This window comes from Meriones unguiculatus, chromosome 10 (genome assembly GCF_030254825.1).
Source record: "Meriones unguiculatus strain TT.TT164.6M chromosome 10, Bangor_MerUng_6.1, whole genome shotgun sequence".
Taxonomy (NCBI): Eukaryota; Metazoa; Chordata; class Mammalia; order Rodentia; family Muridae; genus Meriones; species Meriones unguiculatus.
Window position 1 is genome coordinate 21,314,933 of NC_083358.1, and position 6,000 is coordinate 21,320,932.

Consider the following 6,000-nt stretch of genomic DNA (forward strand, 5'->3'; position numbering starts at 1 on the left):
TGGGTGTGGAATCTTCTGGAACTTCCCTTCTGATGAAGTCATCAGCTCAGAGTGAGCCCAGGGCAGATGAGTGTACGTTAGCAGAGAGAAGGGAAGGTGTGAAAGACCTTTCTAGGGGGCTGGGAGAGTGAGAGGCCCAAGGAAAGCAGCGGGACTGCCCAGGCACGCTGCAGAGCCTTTTGGGCTTTGTGGCTGTGAGTTTTCCTCAGTCCCCTTAGCTGCACGGTGGTGTGTGGCCCAGAAGGGGAGGAGTTCACGGTGGTTTTGGCAGGGTGAGCATGGCAAAGAGGCACAGAAGCTGAGCGTGGCAGGATAGGTCATGGAGCTGAAGCCACACAGAGAAGGAGGGGAGGAAGAAAGCTCCAGAGGGCAGGGCCATCAGAGGGCTGCCCCCCTCACAGCCAAAGAATTACTGGTTGAATCAGCACTTCTCTTATTATTATGGCCCATGGCTGTGCACCCTACGGATGGGCCATCTAACTGTGCATTTCTGCAAACAGGATACCATTCCAGATATGCCCCCCACCCGGAGTCATGTGGCATAGTCCAAGAATTATGGGTAAATGCCGGTCACTACTTTTATCTATGAATTCTTAATATCCCTTGTGCACATACTGGCTTTTCTTTCCTTCCTTCCTTCCTTCCTTCCTTCCTTCCTTCCTTCCTCCCTCCCTCCCTCCTTCCCTCCCTCCCTCCCTTCCTTTCTTTTTTCTTTTTCCTTTTTAGTGAGATATTTAATGGGAATATCTGTAGGACCTGGACATACAGTATTTTTGTTGTCATAGTTTTCCAAACTGAGGCTTTACCTACTGACTGACCACCTGCTCCAGTCTACTGTCCAGGTAGAGACCTTATGGTTAAGGAGGGAGATCTCCAACTGCAGTGTTGCAAGCGTGTCCAGTTCCAGAGCTCTGGGGTTGCAAAATTAAATTAATTGCATTCCTAGTGCTTCCCCAATGACAGCTTGCATGAAATTCTCGTTTGCCTCCTGCCGGCTGCAGATTTAATTACGGATCATGCTGGATGGAGGGATGAGGACACAGCATGCCTGGTGAACTGGGTGGCCATTCCTGCATGCTGGCCTTGCGTTCTTGTGGTTTATAATGTCTTCTCTGGTGAATAATAACCTCCTGTTCATGCCAGGCCCTTGGTCTTTGTTGACCTATGAAGCCTGGGAGCCGGAGATCTCAAATTCGAGAACAGGCCTTTTGAGCCTGGTCAATTAATGGGGCCGCACAGTCAGAGCCACGGTAAGTATGAGCTGCTGATGCAGAGAGACTAGAGTGTGCAGAGGCACACAGCGCTTGCTAGGAAGTTAGCCGATGCTGCTGCCTGAGTGTGTGTGTGTGATCCCATGTGATAAGTTGCAATGAAATGAAAATTCAGGGTCACAGCCAGGTATGGTGTTATGTACCTTTGATCTCAGAATCTGGAGGCAGGGGTAGATCAAGGCCAGCCTGGTTTCCATAACAAGTTCCAGGACACGCAGGGCTGCACAGCAAGAGCCTGTCTTAAACAAAAACAATTCAGGGGCACTAAAAGTATTGCAGAAGTTTGCCTTTAAGCAATATAAACATAAGATGTATATAAAATAAATTGCACTTGGTTTTAAACTTCAATTCTACCCCCAAGATCCCTAATCATGTTACAAATTTGGCAAAAAGAAAGAAGGAGAAGGAGAAGGAGAAAAAGAAAGAAAGGAAGGAAGGAAGGAAGGAAGGAAGGAAGGAAGGAAGGAAAGAGAGTAGTTCTGGCCGCAGCACTTTGGATAAAGGATATTTGCTGTACCTTCTTGATAATACTGTCACAGAGATTCAGTGAAAATGCTCAGTGCGTAGTAAGCATTAGTTGACATTGTTGATTTTTGGTGGTAGGAACCAGAGCCAGGGTTTCACAGGCTAGGCAAGTGTTCCGGCAGCCCTGTGTAGACATAAGGTAAGAGCTATCTCTTCTCTGTTGAGGTTTTCCACCCCTCTTGTGCCAAGCCTCTTCCCGAGGCAGCCCGGTTTTAGGCAGCTCTATATAACCCACCCCTCCCAGAACCCAGCTTCGTCAATGGTTGCTCATGAGTCTGTGAGCCTGTGGGATAGTTCTGTTGGTGAGCAAGCCCAGCTCATCTCACTGGCCTCACCCACAGGCCTAGCCACAGACAGCCTTCCTGTCTAGGACTGTGCACTAATGTGTTGAGCAGCTGGCTAGCTGTCAGCCGGGACAAGAATGAGTAGGCCACAATACTCCAGCAGTCCAGCCTGGGCTTGCTGGTCTCCAAAGAGTCAGAGCAGAAGCCTGCCATATCCTGCTGCTCCAATCTTTCTGCCAAAGTAAAGGACTGAGGAAACAGACTCCATCTTTTAGGTAGGAGGATCCAAAGGTTGTATAATAAAGGGCTTATTACGAAGGGTGACAATTAAGGGAGGTGTCTTCATATCAAACCACCAGAGCATTTACCCAGGTCTGGGGAGCTCATTGAGAGAGAAGTATGATTTCAGCTTTGGAGCCAAATTCAATGCAAGTCAAACCCCAGTTCTACCACTTCCTTTTGAGTCCTCAGAGGGTCCCCTAAGACCATAAGCTTCGGTTTCCTCACAGGGCCAGGAACGGTAGTGGCTGTACTTGGCAGTAGAAGCAGGAGGATCAGGAGTCATTCTTGGGCTGTCACGAGGACCAACAGGCAGTACACCGATGTGGGGCGTGTCCCTGGCACACCCAGAGGATGTTCAACAAATAGAGAGGGGAACAATCTCGATTCTCAGGGCTTACCTTGGGCTCCTGCCTCTGCCTTCCAAGGTCGAGAAGAAGGAAACAGGCTAGCTGGGAGCCAGTTTCCATGGCAAGCCTGAGATGGCAATTCCCAAGTAAGAGGGAGAGGAGAGAGGGATGCCGTGTGGGAAGGAGGGGAGGGCAGGCTGGAGGGGCATGGAGACAGAGGGGAGCCCAAGAGAAAAGAATTGAACCACTGGGAAAGAGTCTGTCATCCTCTAAACTGCTAATGTGTGTGTGTGTGTGTGTGAGAGAGAGAGATGCACGTGTGTGCCTATATGATATATGTATGTGTGCCTATATGGCATATGTATGTGTGTGCGCAAATCTTGGTGTATGCATACGCGCACATGTGCAGATGTGCTCATTCATGTAGACATGAAGAGCCACCTTGACTGTCTTCCTATATCAATCTCCACCTTATATTTTTATAAAGCTTGATCTTTTTCTTTTTACTCTGTGTGTAGGAGTGTTTTGCCTGCATAGATGTGTGTGTCCCACCTGGGTGCAGGGCCAGAGGAGATCAGAAGGTGTTGTGTGCCCTGGAACCAGAGTGAAGGATGGCAGTGAGCTACCGTGTGGGTTCTGGGAACTAAACCAGGGTCCATTGCGGGAGCAGCCAGTCCTTCCACCTTAATTTCTGGAGACACGTTTTCTCATCGTACTTGAAGCTAGCCGATTCAGCTAGGATGGCTGGTCACCAATTCGAGCATCTCCATGCTGCTGCAATCCCAGCTTCCACGATGGTGTTGGGATTCAAATGCCTGTCCTGTTGCTTGCATAGCAAACACTCCTACCCACAGAATCACTTCTCTAGCCACTAAGGGCTGATTTTACTTAATTTTGCATTGTCTGCTTACAAAAGCGTTTTCTGTTCACTCTACAGAATTTGATGATTTTGTTTGTTTTAGTGTTTTTTCAAGACAGCACTTCTGTGTGTGGTCCCAGCTGTCCTGGAATTTATTTGTAAACTACACTGGCCTAGAACTCAGAGATCCACCTGCCTCTGCCTCCCGAGCGCTGGAAATAAAGGCATGAGCCACCACTGCGTAGCTGAATTTGATTTTTTTTTCCAAGATAGGGTTTCTCTGTGTAACAGCCCTGGCTGTCCTGGACTCACTTTGTAGACCAGGCTGCCCTCGAACTCACAGAGATCCACCTGCCTCTGTCTCCCTGTGCCACCATGCTCAGCCTGTTTTCGTTTTTTTTTCAAGACAGGGTTTCTCTATGTAGCCCTAGCTGTTCTAGAACTCTCTTTGGCCTAGAACTCACAGAGATCTGCTGCCTCTGTCTCCCGAGTGCGGAAATAAAGGCACGCACCACCATGCCTGGCTGATTTTGATGTTCTTTTAAGACACGGTCTCATGTAGCCCAGAATGGCCTTCAAGGCTGACCTAGAACTCCTGATCCTCCTGCCTCCACCTCCTGGGTGCTCAGATGACAGTACCTGAATCTTTTGTGGAGTTTGAAAATTTCAGAATATTTTCCTCACAATTTCATTATCTTGACATGGCAGTGATTGATAGTTCTGTGAGCCTTTGTGTACGCCTGCGTCACCCATAGCGTTTTATACTGTGGTGTCGCATAAAGACTTCAATGGCGACAATGCTATTCTCACTGCACAAGTGAGGCCAGGAAATGGGCACAGAGAACCTGAGTAACTTGTTCCTGGGTGTGATGGGGTCTATTTGTAATTCTAGCAGTTGAGAGTCTGAGGCAGGGGGATTGTGAGTTCTGGGCCAACATTGGCTACTGAGAACGTTCCAGGACTGTCTGGGTTACTAAATCCTGTCTCAAAACAACAGCTACACACACACACACATACACACACACACACACACACACACGCACACACACGCACCCACCAAAACAAAACAAAGCAGAGTCTTGGGAGATAGCTCGGTTGGTCCAGTGGTTGCCCTGCAGACATGAACCCGAGTTTGGATCCCCAGCACTCATGGTAAAAAGACAGGCACGGCAGTAAATGGCTGCATCCTGGCACCAGCTCCTGTCGGGAGGGAGAGACAGGAATGTTCCTGGAGCTTGCTGGCAGTCTAAGGCTGCTGAATTTGTGAGGCTCAGTGAGAAATCCTGTCTCAAACAATAAGATGGAGCTGGGCGACGGTGGCACACACCGTTAGTCCCAGCTCTCGGGAGGCAGGGGCAGGCAGGTCTCTCTGTGAGTTCAGGGTTAGCCTGTCCTATGTAGCAAGTTCCAGGCCAGTCATGCTACACAGTGAGATCCTGTCTCACATAAAAACAAAACCAAAAATGGTGAAAATTAGTAGAGGAAGCCATCCAGTGTCAACCTCTGGTTTCCACATGTGCCCACAGGTACACAGACAAACCAGTGTGTTACACTGGGCATCAAGGGTCTGTTCAGGCTGCAATGAGCCGGCAGCTTTGCAGGATGACTCCAGGGTACAACTGAGACTCGGTATATTTATCTTTCCGCATACGTTGAGGAGCAGCTTCAGCATGTCTATCCAAATTTTTAAATTTTGTTGGGGGAGGAGCACACATACGCCATGGCATTCGTGTGAAGATCATAGGACGACGCGTGGCGTGAAGATCACATCTCTCTATCCACCCCGTGGGCTCTGGGGATTAAACTCAGATCATCAAAGCTTGGCAGCCAGCACCTTTACCTGCTGAGCCATGTCTATGGCTTCTCTACATACGTACTTAAAAAAAATGATTTAACTATGCATTTGTTCTATGTATGTGTGTGCATCTGCATGAGCTTACGTGTGCCACACATGTGCAGGTCAGAGGAGGACTTGAGAGACTCAGTTCTCTTCTTTCTCCATGTGAGTCTTGGGCACTGAACTCGGTGCTTCAAGGTTGCTGTCAAGTCCCTTAACCCACTGAGACACCTCGCTGCCACCCTCCCCTTTAGAATTTGTAATTATGATATAATTTCAGATTTATATCGAAGTACAAGAATAATACAAGAAATTCCAAGAAACTTAATCCATGAACCAATTTGGTCCGCCATGTGACTCACGATCTCTTTCCCCTACAGTATTTACACAAGTGCTGTACGCAGTCATGTGTTTATATCACCTTTTCTGAACTGTTTGAATCGTGTTGGGAATATTACACCCCTCAGCTGCTGAGGATTTTCTTCCTAAGAATGAAGACATCTCCGGAGACTGCTACAGCACGGCTGGCAAACTCAGGATGTCTAACATCATTCCAGTCTCATCTGATCTCCAGTCCACATTGCGTCCAATCTAT